An 18297-nucleotide genomic window follows, 5' to 3' on the forward strand; every position below is an offset into this window, starting at 1 on the left:
GATTTGGCTCTAACAAGGGATTACATTAGTTCTACTGCTGATTCACAAAAACTGGAATGCTCTACCAACAGTTATAAAAACATGTGAATCCTTACCCTCCTTCAACACCGCTCTAAAAGAGCACTTACAGGTGGCTGCAATTCTGAAATGGCCCCTGTAAAAAGTCAAACCTACCCCATCAAACTTACTGTTTATATTTTTGTTTTCGATTTCTACCCGTTTATATGATGTTTTTGCTGTTTTAACCCATTAAGACCTGGAACGCTGTGTTTTTTCTTTTTTTTTTCAAAAACCTGTTAGGATTTAGAAAACATTCATAGGAATCGCCTCAGGTCTTAATGGGTTAAGTGTGTCAATGAATTGAGTACAAAAGACTCCAATGGAAACAAGCCATAATGCTTTCTTGAGTTAAAGAATCCTCTTAACAAACCTTGTATTGAACTGTACTTCCCTGTGCTTGTCTTTGCAAACTGTTAATAAAGTATTCAATCAATCAATCAATCAATCAATCGGTCCTACATACAGGACCACCCTGAAACCCTCGGCTGATTTTATGTGTGTTTTCTGGTTCAGGTTAAAAACGATACAGCAGATTAAAAACACACTGCATAAAACTGACCTTGTAGTGCACCGCCGCACAGCTGCGGCCAATCACATGAATGATGGATGTGTTAGATTTACAGGTAGGTGTGTCAATGTTTATTGACTGACAGTTACTGTTGACTATTTTGTCTATGCTTGCACATTGGTACGGCCAATTACTTTGGAGGAGAGGAGAGGAGAGGAGAGGGAGAGGGAGAGGAGAGAAGAGGAGAGGAGAGGAGGAGAGGAGCATTTAAAACAGCACTTTTTTTCTCCAAAATCACTGCGTCAATGTTTTTCTAAATAATTTCACACACTATTTAGACCCTTGGTTCTCAAAGTGGGGTCCGGGGACCCCCGGGGGTCCTTGAGGGAGTTCCAGGGGGTCCCCAGCTAAATGATTTTATGAACCAAATGGACCCTTATGGGTCTGTAACTCTGAGAGACGGGTCCATTTGGTTCCATTTGTACACTCTCAGAGTTAAATTAACATTGATTTAAAAAAAAATAAAATGGTTGAGAATCACTGCTAGAGCCGTAAAAATCTTCTCTTATGGGGGTCCCTGGCATATCTTTTCAAATGGTGGTCCGCGGGCTAATAAGTGTAAATTTGGGGGTCCTTATGAAAAAGTTTGAGAACCACTGATTTAGACTGTTTAGAATAAATCAACCCATCCATCCAGTTCTCTCTCTCCACAGTGCAACACTTTGTTTGTGTGATGAACCTGCCTCAGTGTGAGCCATGAGAAGAAGAAGACATTCCAGGAATGTGGGACCGGACCGCTCGAGGAGGGAGGGAGGGAGGGTGGGAGGGTGGGGGCCGGGCCTCTCTTTTGGGGGGGGTTTTAACCAGGTATTCAAATGAGCGGACTAGCTGGCCCAGAGTCTGTCAATAAGTGACTTTGAAAGCTCTAGCTCAGTCAATCTGTTTAAGAGAACCACGTTACAAAAGACACAAACCCCTTTCATTTCGGGCCAAAGAGAGTGCAGAGCGGGCGCGGCAGCGGCGGCGGCACGGCCGTGCCAGAGCCCAGCGCTCGCTGCTGCGTGCTGTGGGAACGTGCCAGGAGCCGCAGGGCAGGCCCTCCTCGCTGACAGGTGTGAGAACGCGATCCCGGGTCACACTCACACTCACAGATGTCCGCCCCGCTGAAACACGGTGCATGTGTGCATGGGAGGGAGAGGCCAGTGCGTTTTTTTCCCCCTCTTTCTTTTTTTTCCTTCTTCTTTTTGAAGAGAGGAGGAATTTGTGTTTGGAGACACGGCTGCCAAAAAATTGCGTGAGACCCTCTTTTCAGTCCTGTAACCAACCACCTCGCGTCTCACCCCAACCCACCCCAGCCCAGCCCACCACCACCATCCCTCACCAATCCCAACCGACCCCATCCAACCCCACACCAGATGGGTATTTTTTTCTCTTTCTCGTTTTTCTCTTTCTCCCTTTTGTCTTATTGTTTTTAACCAGTGGTGGAAATAGCACTTTTTTTTTAGTATCAAAACTGCATGTAGAAATACTATGTTACAAGTAAAGGTCCGGAATTCAAAATGTACTTGAGTAAAAGTACGAAAGTATTGGTATCAAAATGTACTTAAAGTAGCAAAAGTAGAAAGTACTCATTAAGCAGAATGTCCCATTTCATGTTTTCAAATATATTAAAAAAACGTTTGAAAATAGCAGATCTACAAGCTTGCAATGCGTTGCGTATAGCGACGCAAAGTCGTCTATTTTCAAATGGCCGAAATGTATATAGTAATCAAAATCTACAAAGTAACTAGTAACTAAAGTTTTCAAATAATTTTAGTGGAGTAAAAGTAACCCCTCTGAGATGTAGTGGAGTAGAAGTAAAAGTATTGAAAATTGGAAATACTCCTGTAAAGCAAAACAAACAAAAAACTCAAAATTGTACTTAAGTACAATACTTGAGTAAATGTACTTAGTTACTTTACAACACTGCTTTTAACCCTGTGAACCCTACTCATGGGGGGGGGGGGGGGATGCTCGGCAATGCGACGCTTTGTGTGAGCTTGTAGATCGGCTATTTTCAATAGAGATATTTGGTGTAGAGGGGAATTGGAAACTGGGGGCCAAGTATAGACCTCCATGGGGGACTGGGTTTTTTTGTGTGTAAAAGAACAGTGAACTGCCTTGTTGTTGAAGTGTGCTATGCAGATCATTCTGGCCTTCAAGAACTTCCAAGAATTGTTGTCAAAATGTCACACGACTCCTCAGTATTTCTGACGTTCATAAATCAGATATTGCTCTTAACCCTGGCACAGAGATGGTCATTCATATCATTCATAAGTCAACAAGAATTCACATCACTCAACGTGTGTGTGTGAGGCTGTGTGTGTGTGCGTGTGTGTGCGTGTGGGTGGGTTTCACATCGACATGCACTGTCGTAATGCTGTTTTGCCTGTTCTGTCTTTAGATTTGACAAATATAATGATTATCGTGTGATTTTAACTAGCAACTGAACTTGCAAATGCGACGTGAGGCGTTGCGAGCTTGTAGATTTGCTATTTTCACAATGTTTGCCTCTTGCTTTCTTACATTATTTGACAATTTGACGAATGTTTGACCACTTTTTATAGTATTGTTTGTTGATGACTTTTGATGCAGTAATGGTATTTTTTGCTCTTCTTTAATTTCAAAACATTTTTGGGTATTAAAAAAGGTCTTAAAAGCCCGTTAATTGTCACGTCACTGTCATCTGGGAACCCCTTATTTTCTGTTGCTCTTGGTAGTCATGGCTGCCAGCTCCCACCTGATGTTGTGTGGGAGTTCTGACTGCTCCAAACCGTACTGAATAACCGCTAGCTTACATAACATCTTCAGACTAGGACTAAAGTCTAGGATAGACAGGTCATCAGTAGGTGTGGCATTATCTTTGTATCCTCCGAGGACGATGATACGATCTCCCACCATGCAACAGCACATACTCCACATTGGACCCGGTCCTTTCCCCTTGGGCTCAACCTTCTTCCAGGAGAAGTTCACTGGATTGAAAGTCCACAGGTCATTGTACTGTATCAAGTACTCAAGGTGGTTATACATATACAGCTCTCCATTGTAGCTTAAGGCTGAATGATTGTACAGTCTTCCTGGAGGATAATGTGCAGAAGGTGTGTTCAGCCAGCAATTGGTCTCTGTGTCAAACACTCTGATGTTGTTGCAGACCCCATAGCCCCCACATACAAACATCTTTGTCCCGATGATGGTGGCAGAGTGATAATAGGAAGAAAGTTGAGGAGTTCCTCTGGTGTTAATCAAAGCCCAGACCATTGTGGTGGTGTCCATCTTGTAGATGTCATTAGTGACTATATAATGCTGGTTGAATCCTCCATGGATAAGCATGACCTTCCCCAAGACACAGGCTGAGTGACCATTCCTCCCCTCTGGAACAGTCCCAGACACCTCGGGTTTGAACCATCTGTGGGTGTCGACATCAAATGCATAACACACGTTGCAGTAAGGCTTCCCTCCCCACATGTAGATCATATCTTCTATCAGCACGGCTTTGTAGCCCTGACGCGTGAAGGGAACCTCGAGGGGATGTTGTCTTCCAGTTCCAGGCAGCTTCCTCCAACGCAAAGTCACTGTGTTGAAAACATGGACACCAATCTCAGCCATTTTTCCATCGCAGACTCCTTCAAAGTAGTACACCTTGTGCTCCACTGCAACAGCCTGACCGCCTGACCGTGGCCCTCTATCCAGATGCACCGTCCAGCAGAACATTTCTCACACTATAAATTAAATCAGATCTGTAAAGCATCGGTCTGGACAACAGTGGAGTCCTAATGTGTGCGCTATCACTTATATTGCTCGGCGGCCACCGATCAGTTAGGTTGGCCAATCAAGGAAAGCGACGACTGTTAATCTCCTAATAAGGCAAATTTAATCCCCCACGCTACACAGCCAGGCAGTGTGTTCAGCTACACAGACAGACAGTGTGTTCAGCTACACAGACAGACAGTGTGTTCAGCTACACAGCTACAGAACTCAAACATTTAGAACTGGGGTAGAGGCAACCTTCTAAATCTTAGAGCATGTGATATACACATGTAGTGTTAAGAAATCACTTTGAATGGCCCCTTCAAACTGATTTATACTGACAAGATGCTTTACTATACTAACATTCTGCAGTGCATGTGGTTCTCTAAGTGGGGTCCGGGGACCCCCAGGGATCCTTGGGCGAGCTTGTACATCTGCTATTTTTGAACATTTTAAAAAAAATCTTGAAATGTTTGAAAAATGTCGATTACATAAACAGTTAGAGAACTACCGATTTAGAAGACATCTGTGGAATCTTACTGGGTTAAAACTAGACTCCAGTCTTTGACAAAGGGGAACCAGAAGGCTCCTACAGTATAACACTATCAGTAAAAGACTGCATCATTCAGGGCAGGTACAGTATATACAGTATACTGCCACTCTGCCAGCCCTTTTTTTGTCCTGGGCAGGGGGGAGTGCTAAAAGGACAGAGTGCTGCTGATGAAGCCAGCCAGATGAAGTGCAGCCGTACGCAGCTGAACTGTCACCTTCAGCGACCTCGCTGCAGAAGGACGTCCTCCACACATGTCACACGTGGAATCGAATCGTCTGCCAAATAAATGCTGCAGATGGCGTACGTACAGTACGTGGCACGATTCATGGCCGAGGAGGAGACACTGGAGCTTATTATCTGGGCGCGAGAAGGAATCAAATAGAGCATTGGCAAACTAGCGGCCTTCAACGGTTCACAGAATGGCTGTGTTTACACTGCTTCGTTTGTGAATTATTAGGTGCCGTGAGCTCATGAATCTGACTAAGAGTCATGCAAAAGCCATCCACATTAAAGGAGTAGTTCGCAACAGACAGACAATGGAGATTTTTTAGTTCTTGTCGCATTCCCAAGCCAATAATTTGATGACCGGTGGAAAGATACTAATGTGTCCAGTAGGAGACTCAAAACATCTCCATGAATTCAAGGCTTCTTGGGGTGTGTAATTGATAGAAAATAAGTACTTTTTAGAACTACTCCAGTAACCTGTGGTGATTTACGAACGTAACTTGGTTTCATTTCCGGATGCGCTTTGAGCTTGTAGATCTGCTATTTTTTTTAAATGTCCCCTTTAAAAATATATATATTCACAGATTTGCACACATTTTTAAGATTTTTCAGAAATAGCAAATCTACAAGCTCTGAGCTTTTTCAAAAATAGCAATGGGTGCGGTCATTGTCTCAGTCTTGTCGTGTCGGGTTGCACTGGATGTCTACTTTTTGGGGTAGGGAGTTCATTGCTTCAACAGGACTGATCACTGATCAGGGATCCATTTGGTTCCATCTGTACGTTGTCAGAGTTACAGCTCGATAAGGGTCCATTTGGTTCCTCCTAACTATCAATCATTTTTGCTGGGGACCCCCTGGAACCACCTCAAGGACCCCTGGGGGTACCCGGACCCCACTTTGTGAACGACTGATGTACAAAAAAATGATGTGATGGCAGGAAGGAGTGTAAGAATGCAAGAGCTTGTGAATTGTATTTGCTGATCTCATCATATCTACTGTCCGCAGCTAGAGCAGCAAAAAACAAAAACAAAGTAGTAAAAAAAAAAGACACAAAGATCTCCATCTTTGCAGTCATTTTCCTCTTCCACTCCCAGTTCTTCTCAACACACATCCGTTTCCTGAAGTCCTCTTCCTTAGAAGTCTCTAACTTTGCCCAAAGCATCTCGTTGATAATACATGAATTCCTGATAGATCAACTGGGTGTGCATGTTTCTATTCTTAGAGATCTTCTTTGCAGGCATGTCTGTCCCGTGTACAGTAGTATAGAGTCCTCTATTCTCCTGTACGATGTTGCTTATCACTGAGCACATTCCTGTGCTCTGCTTTCACTCCTACCTGAATGAAGGGAGACTTCTTAATGGTGGTGATCTCCTTGTCTTTGCTTTTCTTCTGTCCCACTGCCTGGAACTTGTTCTCCGCCGTCCTCAGCCGTTTTTTCCAACCATAAACTGTATTTGTATAGCACCTTTCATACAAAATATGCAGCTCAAAGTGCTTTAACAATAACAAGATATAAAATGGAAAAGGGGTTTGACGGACCTCTAATAATCTCTAAGGTGGTCCATAATTTGGGAGGTGAGGTGTTCCATTATTTGCGAACACAACTGAACAAAGCAGCTCCAATTTGAATGTTCTTCTATTCTCCTTCTGCCGTTGGCACTGGTAGCCATAGCAGCCAGTTCCCATCTGATGTCGTGCGGGAGTCCCGCCTGCTCCAGATCGTACAGAATAACCGCTAACTTGCATAACGTCTTCAGACTAGGACTTAAGTGTAAGACAAAGATATATAGGTCATCGGGTGTGTGGTGTCCTCCGAAGAGGATGATACGATCTCCCACCATGCAAGAGCACATCCCGGACTTCCAGTATGGGTGCGTCCCCCTGGGCTCGACCCTCTTCCAGGTGAAGGTCTCTGGACTGAATTTCCACAGATCACTGAAGGTCCGGTCCAATTTTCCGCCGCCAAATATGTACAGCTCTCCGTTGTAGGCAAAGGTTGAATGAAACCAGCGTCCCTCTGGAAGAAGCTGCGCAGAAGGCGTGCTCAGCCAGCAGTCGGTCTCCGTGTCAAACACTCTGATGGTGTTGTAGCGGTCCTCGCTCTGGTCCCCTCCGCCACCGAACACAAACATCTTTGTCCCGATGATGGTGGCAGAGTGGTAGAACGAAGCAGGTGCCGGAGCGCCCGTGTGAATAATCAAAGACCAGACCATCGTGGTGGTGTCCAACTTGTAGATGTCATTGGTGTATCTCGACAGATGGTTTAATCCTCCGTATCCTCCAAAGACGTACATGACCTTCCCCAGGACACAGGCCGAGTGGCCGTACCGCGCCTCCGGAACGGTCCCGGAAACCGCCGGCTTGAACCAGCTGTGGGTGTCGACGGCGAAAGCGTAAAGCGTGTTGCAGCAGTCGCTCCTGTACGTGTAGATGACGTAGACGTAGACGACGTCTTCTATCAGCACGGCGGTGTGGCCGCAGCACATGTCGATGGCGCCTCTGTCCCACTGAGGGCCCACCGAGGTCCTGTTGTCGAGGTGTTCTCCTGCTCCTCCTCCTGCGGTCATCAGCGGGGACAGCTTCACCCAGCGCATGGACACTGTGTTGAAGACGTGCACATCGATCTGAAACACGTCGTTGCAGGGCTCCCATCCGAAGGAGTACACCTTACACCCCACTGCCACCGCAGCGTGGTAGGCCCTCTTCCTCCCTCCCTTCAGGTGCATCGTCCAGAGCATCGTTGCACAGTGGGTTGAAAAGTGAACCGCGAGAGGCGGCCACTTATATTGGTGGAGCGGCACAAATGGCACGCAGAGCTCGGCCAATCCGCGAAGCCGCTGGGTTGGGTTTGGCCAATCAATTTAACACTTAAACCCCAGCATCCGTATTGTGGGGACTGGGGAAAGCAGAAAATAGCCGATCGACAAGCTTACAACGCGTCGCAGAACAAGCTTGTCGATCGGCTATTTTCAGCCGAGGCTTTGCCCACAATAACAGAAAAGACACTAGCATAGAGCCCTGGGGGACTCCGCTCAACCATATGGTTTGAGTGGTTAATCAATCAATCAATCAATCAAACTTTATTAATAGAGCACATTTAAAACAACCGTAGTCGACCAAAGTGCTACAAGAACAGAACCTCAAAATCGAAAATCTAAATGTACACAAAACACACTGGTACAGCACACCCGTCCAACACTTCTGGTGAGAAATAACAAAGCATTTCTCTATTGGGGCTGCGGAATTCCACCACCAACCCCGTCTCTGTGCTTACTACAGTTTCCCATCCCTCTCATATCAACAGAATCACACTCATTGTTACTATTGCCAAAAAACATTCTCTTCAACTGGAAATCTAGGAAAGAACACCACACAATGGTGTCTACCTGCTTACAGACATGGACTCCACTCATCGATTATTTCATAAACCAGTGGTTCTCAACCAGTGGTCCAGGGACCACCAGTGGTCTTTGAGGGGGTACCAGGGGGTCCCCATCAAAAGTAGTTAACATAGCGTCACAATCATTTTAACCACTTAGCTTTGGCTATTCAAAAATAGCAGATATACAAGCTCATAGCGCGCTATGAGCTTGTAGATCTGCAATTTTTTGAAAAATCTTGAAAATGTGTGCATATCTTTGAATATATATATTTTTTAAAGCGAACATTTTAACTCAAATCTTTGCTTCTGGGGGTCCCTGGCACAACATTTTCAGATGGGGGTCCGCGGCCAAATGCATATAGATTTAGGGGTCCTTGGCATGAAAAAGGTTGAAAACCACTGTCATAAAGCAACCTAAGTAAGACACGTAAGTACCCATGTGGCCATCTCCTGTTTCCGCAGCGTGAGGTAGTAACACCCCCTGGACATGACACAATCCAACCCTTTATGTTGAGTGCCAGTTTTACATGCATGTTTGGTATGAGTATGACATAGCTGTGGGATTGAACCCCTGACCCCCCAGTCTCAGTCAGGGCACACATTCTAACCACAAAGCCTGAGCTGGTAATAAACCAAACTACCCACCTATTAACCCACTAACTACACCTAATTGCCACGTGTGTGTGCGTGTGTGTGTGTGTGTGTGTGTGTGTGTGTGTGTGTGTGTGTGTGTGTGTGTGTGTGTGTGTGTGTGTGTGTGTGTGTGTGTGTGTGTGTGTGTGTGTGTGTGTGTGTGTGTGTGTGTGTGTGTGTGTGTGTGTGTGTGTGTGTGTGTGTGTGTGTGTGCGCGCGCGCGCGCGCGCGCGCGTGCGTGCGTGCGTGCGTGTGTGTGTGTGTGTGTGAGTGTGCGTGCGTGCGTGCGTGCGTGCGTGCGTGTGTGTGCACATACACGTAGGCACACCACACACACATTTTGTTGGAGTGTTTATTTGTTTTGTAATTTCCATCATTATTACTATCCTCCTTTTAAGATAGATAGAGAGATAGAGAGAGACAGAGAGAGAGAGGGAGAGAGAGAGAGAGATAGAGATAGAGATAGAGATAGAGATAGAGATAGAGATAGAGATAGAGATAGAGATAGAGATAGAGATGGAGATGGAGATGGAGATAGAGATAGAGATAGATCTACAAGCTCACAATGTGTTGCATCGCGACGCATTGTGACCTTGTAGATTGGCTATTTTCAAATTGCCAAAATGTATAGGATTGAATGTATGTTTTTTTAATAATAATCAAAATCTACAAAGTAACAAGTAACTAAAGATTTCAAAAGTAAAAGTTAAAAAGAAGAAGAAGTCTAAGTATTGGAAATTAGAAATAGTCAAGTAAAGTAAAAAAAAGACCTCAAAAAATGTACTTAAGTACAGTACTTGAGTAAATGTAATCAGTTACTTTCCACCACTGACTACATACATATATTAAGTCAATCAAAGCATATTACACTGACAAAAACAACAACTTAATAGCAATACTGCCCTCTAGGGGCGGAGCTGGGTTACACACAGGCAGCCATGCAGAGCATCCAGTAAAGCTACAGTAATTGGACAGTACAGTAGTGTAGCGTCTTGCCGCTGCTACAGTAATGCTAATGAGACAGTAGCCTACAGTACTGTAGCGTCTTGCTGCCGCTACAGTAATGCTAATCAGACAGTATAGTACAGTGGTGTGGTGCTGCCGAATCGATTTCTCTTCCACTTAAACAGATTGGATGGACAGATTGGTGAAAGATGCTGAGTCTAAAGAAAAGACAACTGTGCCCAGATAAAGCGTATAGTACAGGGGTCTTCAACAGGGGCTCCGGGATCCCTAGGGGCCCTCAGAGTTACTACAGGGGGTCCGCCAAATCTTTGTATAATATGTTTTTGTTTTTTTTACATTAACCACTTGAACCCTAGCATCCCTTTTCTGGGGAGAACTTCAGCCAAAAATAGCAGATCTACAACGCCTCGCGCTGCGAGGCGTTGTGAGCTTGTAGATCGGCTATTTTTGGCAAAGAGTTATAGGTGTAGAGGGAAAAAAGAGCATCAAAAGTTTATCTGAAACACAATTTTATACAATATAGAGGGGGTCCCTGCTTCATCTCTCTCTCAACTAGGGGGTCCTTGGCCTGAAAACGTTGAAGACCCCTGGTATAGTGGTTAGGACTGCATTCTCTCTCTGGAAGCAGAATGTACTATCTACTATCAGTCCTACCGTACCGTATTGTATGTATGCCACTTCCACCTCTCCTACTGCACTGTTTACCAAAGACAGGGCCTTTTTTATGGGACACGATTCAATATGCCAGGGTCACAATCTATATGCCTTATTTTACCATTCCTGCAAAAAATAAAAATAATAATAAAACAACATTTCCAAAGTCTTTGAAATTGGGAACCTTTTTACTGTCTCCCTCTCAGCCTTCAGAGAGGGAGACAGTGAAGGGTCTCCAGCAGAGCTGCCAAGTCTCACCCTTTGAGAGTGAGAGTCACGCAATTTAACCTCTTCAGACGCCTCAAACCACACTTGCCATTTCACACGCTTTTTTCCCCCTCTCACTACTTTATAATCTTTTTTTAATTTCATTATATATTTCCATAACTTGTTGCTTGAGGCTTGCCGTAGTGGATGATACCCCCCCCCCCCACTTCTGGGACGAAGAAAAAAGATGGTGCACTGCATTTATATAGCACTTTTTTCACCAACTTCACCAACATGGCACCAACCTGCTCATCGGGACCAATTAGGGGTTCAGTGTCTTGCTCAAGGACACTTCGACACTAACTCTGGGGGAGCCCGGGATCGAACTGCCATCCGGCCGCTCTACCGGCCACTCTACCCCCGAGCCACTGCCGCCCCACACACATTAGCCACAAAGCCACTGAACTGGTAAGTTCTTCTTACAGGATGTTTTAATGTATTTGTTTTGTTTTGATGTGTGGAACATGTATTGCTGTGATGTCTTGAACAGAATGTTCCTGCTACGTAAACAAATGACCCTGGTGTACAAATAAAGAACCTTTAACCTCGAGCAAGAGGCTATAATCAATGTTTAGATTGAACACTGCTCTCCACACGCCTGCTGTCTGTCTTACCTGTTTGTCGTCATCTTCCATCAGGTCCTCCTCCTCCTCTTCCTCTTCCTCCTCTTCCTCTCCTGTGGATTCTGGTTGGCTCCCGCCACTGGGAGCAGCGGGACCGGCAGAGGCCTCCATCGTCAGCCTCTTCTTGTTCTGGTTCTTCTGGTTCCGGCGGCGCCGGCTGACCAGGAACTCCTTGTACTGCAGCATCTGGGGGAAATCATCTCCGTCGTCTTCGTCACCTTCGTCCTCTTCGGCCGCGGCGGCGGTGGAGGACTCGGAGGAGGTGGAGGAGTCATCCTCGTCTCCGGAGCTCTCGTTGACGGAGGCGCTCTGCTGGCCGGTGGCGGTGCCGCAGTCGGGGTCGTGGTCGGAGAACACGATGGCGCTGGGCTTGTGTTTGACCACCCTCAGATGCTCCGAAGGAGAGCAACAGGCCGTTGGTGGAGGCTCTGTGGACGTGGGATGACCAGAGCCATGATCAGAGCCCTCTGGTGGCTCGCGACGTGACGTACACCTGCAATGGAGGCTGCAAGGGTTAATCGAACAAATTGATTTAATAGATTCCCTCAATAAAAAAACCTAATACCCTTCATTTCGATTATTTGATTAATCAAAGAAGTAATCAACATAATAATCGCTATAAGAAAATAATCGATGAGTTGCAGCCCTATCAGCGTTGCCAGAAATAAGCAACCAGGTCTATGAAAACAATCTCAAAATGTAAAATATTTTCGGAACATTTAAACTACCAATATTTACAAGCAACTTTAGAGAGAAACAAGCCCAAAGTTGCTTACAATAAGCGGACATGGCAACACTGAGCCGTACCTGCAGTGCTCCGTATTCTCTGACTCCAGATCAGAGGTCCAGCTGAGAGAGGAGCTTTGACCCTGGACCAGCATCTCCTCCTGTTCCGGGGTCAGGTGAGACCCGCCGTGCCGCTCAGCAGAGACACAGGGGGCGCCGTGGTTCACATTCATGTCACTGCGGTTCCTCCCGGCCCATACGTGATCCTCCTGGTTGTCCAGGAGGGGATGAAGAGGAGGTTCAGCCGCGGTTCGCAAGCTTTGCAGGGGAGCGTCGGACCCGGAGCCCGGTCTGGGGTGGTCTGGGGAGCTGGGGTCTTCTTCTTCTAGCCCGGTAGGCCCCAGATGATGCTGGTCGTCCAGAGGGAGTCCCACAGTGTGAGGGAAGCGCTTGACGGGGAGGGCGACGGTGGTGACGGGACCCTCATGCATCACTAAGGGTCTGGTCCTCATCTGTGGGAGTTAAATTGACATAGATTTTACAATATAAATTGCGGTCCAAGTGATAGAAATGCCATTAAATGGGGGTCTGTTGCCCTAATGCATGTCAAACTGGGGGTCCTTGAAATTAAAATGGTTGAGAATCACTGCTAGAGCCGTAAAAAATCTTCTCTTATGGGGGTCCCTGGCATATATTTTTGAAATGGGGGTCCGCGGGCTAATAAGTGTCAATTTGGGGGTCCTTGACATGAAAAAGTTTGAGAACCCCTGAATTAGACGGAGGTTAGTATTTAGGCCTACCAAAGTGCCAGTAGCCATTGGTTTATGTACGGTCAAGGTTTGACTCTTTGGCAGAGCTTACAAACTTTCCCAGAATACTGTGAAAATGAACAAAGATGGGGCACCAATGGCCTCGTGCAGTGGTTCTCAAACTTTGTTTGTCGGACCCCTAAATTAATATGGACCCCCATATAAGAGATTCAACATTTTTCTCATTTGTTGGTTTGAAAGATGGTTTGAAAATAGCAGATCTACAAGCCCACAACATTGCGACACATTGTGAGCTTGTAGATCGGCTATTTTCAAATAGTCGATCTAAGGTTAAAGTGGTTGAACTGATTTTGATATTATATTAACTAGTTTCGCTGTCGATACCCTGATGGCAGCGAGTCCTGGGTTCGATTCCCGAGCCAAGCGGACCTTTGCTCTGTGTCACTCCCCGACTCTTTCCTCGTTTCCTGTCAATCTCCACTGTACCAGGGACGTGCACAGATAGACTCTAGGTGGTGCTAGAGCACCTGCCCTTTGCCCTCTTGACCAGAAGTGCCCTTTTTTCAGTTTACAGCAGGGGTCTTCAACAGGGGGTCCGGGACCCCTAGGGGGTCCTCAGAGTTACTACAGAGGGTCCGCCAAATCTTTGTGTGGTATGATTTTTCTTTTTACCATAACCCCTCGAAACCTAGCATCCCTTTTCTGAGGAGAACTTTAGCCAAAAATAGCCGATCTACAAGCCCACAACGCCTCGCGCTGCGAGGCGTTGTGGGCTTGTAGATCGGCTATTTTTGGCAAAGAGGTATAGGTGTAGAGGGAAAAAAGAGCAGACCAAGTAAACAAAAAAAAGTATAATTTATTTGAGCACCTGCCCCTCAAAATGCCTGTGCACGCCACTGCACTGCACTGTACTATCAATAAATGCAGAAAAGCCCCAAAAATATCAATAGAATATCAATGATCAAAGATGAGAAGACAGAAAGTGAGGCAGAAGGTGGTGTTGGGGGCTAGAAAAAGAGATGAAGAGGTGTTTAAATATGGGCAAAGGAAACTTCATGTCCACACAAGTGCAGATTGTAAAGCATATGCCTCTATAATTTGCCATCTGCTTCCATGGAGGCTTTTCAAGTCAGGATCTGCTTGAGGAACACATGAAGCACACAGCAAACAGGAAGTATTTGTGTGACAATGTTGGACGATGTCGCCCTCTGCTGGTGTTTTTGCCTGGTGTGTCTACACCATTGGTTCTCCAAGTGGGGTCCGGGGACCCCCAGGGGTACTTGAGGGGGTTCCAGGGGGTCCCCAGCTAAATGATGGATAGGAACCAAATGGACCCTTATGGGTCTGTAACTCTGAGAGTGTACAAATGGAACCAAATGGACCCTAACGGGTCCATTTGGTTCCATTTGTTCACTCTCAGAGTTAAATTAACATTGATTTTACAATATGAATTGGGGTCCCAGAGATAGAAATGCCATTAAATGGGGGTCCGTAGCCCTAATGCATGTCAAACTGGGAGTCCTTGAAATTAAAATGGTTGAGAATCACTGCTAGAGCCGTAAAAATCTTCTCTTATGGGGGGTCCCTGACTTATCTTTTCAAATGGGGGTCCGTGGGCTAATAAGCGTGAATTTGGGGGTCCTTGACATGAAGAAGTTTGAGAACCACTGGTCTACACAAAGCTTTTCAAGTCATTCATTCCCTGATCCATCATGAATAGATCAATAGATAAATAGATTGGTCAAGTAGCCTGGTTTCACTATCTATAGACCACACATAAACAAATACATAGATACATGTAATGACATAGTAAATGCACCTGACAGTATGAATGCATAATTTAACTCATTAAGACCGGGAACGCATCAGTGTCATTTTTTAAATTTCATTGGCTATTCAAAAATAGCAGATATACAATCTCATAGCTATGAGCTTGTAGATCGTGAACATTTGTGCAAATCTTTGAATATATATATATTTCTTTTTAAAGCGAACATTTTAACTCAAACCTTTGCTTCTGGGGATTATACAAGTGTCTTCTAAATCCTAACAGATTTTTGGAAAAACTTTATAGCCATTATATCAGTGGTTCTCCAACATTTTCATGTCAAGGACCACCAAAATGTATTTGGCCACAGACCCCCATCTCAAAATATTTTGTTCCAGGGACCCCCCCCCCCCCCCCCCTCCCCGAAGCGAAGATTTGGGTTTAAAATGTTCGCTTAAAAAATATATACATAATTAAAGATTTGCACAAATTTTCACGCTTTAAAAAAAAAATAGCCCAAAGAAATCTAAAATGACACAGATGCGTTCCCGGATTGAATGGGTTAATTATTTCTGTGAGATGATGACCTCAGCATTAATAAAAAGCAGCTTACCTTGCTATAGCGGCTTTCAAACTTTCCTGACCAACACTTTGGTTCAAACACATTGTTTGTTTCCTGCTAGATATTTTGGGCTAAAAGGAACGCCCAAGTGCCTCCCGTCCCGTTCCCTTCCCTTCCTGACATGTGTTTTTGTCTTGTTTGTCAAATAACTAACACAATCAATGTGTCACAACATGTCACAACAACACTAGATTTACTGCAAGTTCTATAGTGTCTCAATTTAACTCTGAGTGTACGTACACATGGAACCAAAATGTAATGAAGGGTCAAGTGGACGCTTAAGGGTCCATTTGGTTCCATTTCTAATTTACCTGTAGTTGTAATGAGACCCAATTCTTTACATATACCTTAAATTAAGCAGTAAAAATACAGCATTGATTCCCCTTAGCCCCCCCCCCCCCCATCTTCTTCTTCCCTTTCTTTTTCATGTAAATAACTAAAACTTGCACAAAAACTAATTTCACCCACTGTGTTTTTTACACCTGGAAACCTGTGATGTGACAATAAAGTTGAGTTTTAATCAGTCAAAGTCTCTTTTACGAGTATGCACTGCAAAGAGGCAGAATATGAATATTTACTGAATTTACCCCCGCAGGATAATAACGGTGGTTATCTATCTATATGACACAGGTTCCACATGCGTTAAGTACAAAAAAAGACACTTTTGAAAACATAGTGAAGTGAAAGCAATAAGAAACAATGACGAAACACTAGTAAAAGCTGTGTACCTCAAAGCAGTAACAGCTGTGTGAGGTCTTCCACTGTTAACTTTTAAAAATGAAATGAAAGAAGGCAATTTGATACGGGTCTGCAGTTCATTCCAGGCCCAGGTCAAATAGGGTGTGTTTGAGCATTGGTCTGTGAGAGAAATCCTTTTGTAATTTTGCAATATGTTGCAAAATAAAAACAAGCAGCCTCTTATACTCTAGTTTATCAGCAGATGCAACGAGAATTACTCACATGTTTTACTTACTTACTTTACTGTTTTACTTACTGTAAAGTAAGTAAAATTTGTTAGAAGTAAAAGGCTTGTATTCAAACCTTTACTTAAGTAAAAGTACAACAAGTATTGGCATCAAAATATACTTACAGCACCAAAGTAAAAAAAAAAGTATTCAAGTTTTTCCAAAATTTGTCAAACTAGGGTTTTGGAATATTAATAGAAAGCTGCAAAGTAACTATTTTCTAAAGTAGTCGAATAATTGTAAGTGGAATAAAAAGTACTATATTTGACTCACTGAGATGTAGTGGAGTAGAAGTATTAAAAAAGTAGTATACAAAAAGTGTTCCATCGAAAAAAGTTTAAATACTTGAGTAAAGAAAAAGTACCTAAAAATGTATTTACTGTAAGTACAGCACTTGAGTAAATGCACTTAGTTACTCTGCACCATCAATTTACAATTTAGGCATTTAGCAGCTGCTCTAAATCCTGAGCGATTTACAGTAAGCAAGGTCAACACGAGGTAATGTAAACCAAGAACCCTCAGTCTAAACAGTATAATATCCAAAAATAAATACTATACAAATCTATAGGATGCCAAGTCAACAAATTAACCTGGCATCTGTCTACATAACATGCTATTTAAGTAAGTAAGTTAAGTTACATCAGTAACAAACAGCTTAACCCATTTAAGTCCTTTTAGTCATTTTTAGATTTCTTTGGCTATTCAAAAATAGCAGATCTACAAGCTCATAGTGCGGCACCGAGTGCCACAATACGAGTTTGTAGATCTGCTATTTTGTAGAAAAATCGTGAAAATTTGAGCAAATCTTTGAATATACATATTTGTTTAAAGAAAACATTTGTAACTCAAATCTTTGCTTCTGTGGGATTCTACAAAATGTCTCCTAACAGTTCTCTGAAACACTTATGTTACTTGCTATAATATCAGTGGTGCTCAAACTTCTTCATGTGAAGGACCCCCAAAATGATATGTATTTGTCCGTGGACCCCCCCCCCCCATCTCAAAGTTCCAGGGACCCCCAAGAAGCAAAGATTTGAGTTAAAAATGTTCACTTAAAAAATATATATATATTCAATGATTTGCACAAATTTTCACGATTAAAAGTAAATAGCAGATCTAGAAGCTCATGGCGCGGCACTTTATGAGCTTGTATATCTGCTATTTTTGAATAGCCAAAGAAATCTAAAAATGACACACAGATGCGTTTCCGGTCTTAATGGGTTAAGTAAGTAAGTTAAGTTACATCAATAACAAAGAGCTTAAGAAAGCAGATCATGGGATATTTAGAAACAATGAATTGCAGACAGTGTTGAACGTACCAGAGGTCTCACTGGACTGTAGGGTTGATGCTGGGTGTCACATCCCTATAAATCAGACTGGCATCCAGGGTGACGTCCCTCTCTCCCAGCAGCACGTATACGTTGTGAAGCGAGCAATCAGCTGGTCACTGGACCATGAAGAAGAACCACACAGAGGAGAGCGATGGGTCAGAGAGGAACGCTGTGGAACAGCAAACAGGAGCAGAGAGAGAGGAGGGAGAGTTAGTAGAAACAGACAGCAAGACGTCCCTGGAAGGGGAGGGGAGTATAAGGAATGCTTTTCCCCCTCCCCGACACTACACCACCTCTACAAAGAGAGAGAGAGATACAGGTGTGTGTGCGTGCGTGTGCGTGCGTGTACGTGTGTGCGAGCATGTGCGTGCATGTGTGTGTGTGTGTGTGTGTGTGTGTGTGTGTGTGTGTGTGTGTGTGTGTGTGTGTGTGTGTGTGTGTGTGTGTGTGAGAGCATG

The 18297-nt window shown here is 44.2% G+C and overlaps 1 pseudogene across 1 annotated transcript in view; it reads right to left on the reverse strand.

The window, feature by feature from the left end:
- LOC311057060 (stAR-related lipid transfer protein 13-like) overlaps nt 1–17997 on the reverse strand; it is a 132259-nt pseudogene extending 114262 nt beyond the window's left edge. Inside the window, exons 1-3 of the transcript XR_014602909.1 lie at nt 17828–17997; nt 12465–12895; nt 11649–12150 (exon numbers count right to left, since the gene is read on the reverse strand). The product of XR_014602909.1 is annotated as an stAR-related lipid transfer protein 13-like (transcript). The remainder of the gene's footprint in view (nt 1–11648; nt 12151–12464; nt 12896–17827) is intronic.
- Nucleotides 17998–18297: the final 300 nt, after the last annotated feature.

The sequence above is a fragment of the Gymnoscopelus microlampas genome (genome assembly GCF_963454915.1).
Source record: "Gymnoscopelus microlampas genome assembly, chromosome: 12".
NCBI classification, from domain to species: domain Eukaryota; kingdom Metazoa; phylum Chordata; class Actinopteri; order Myctophiformes; family Myctophidae; genus Gymnoscopelus; species Gymnoscopelus microlampas.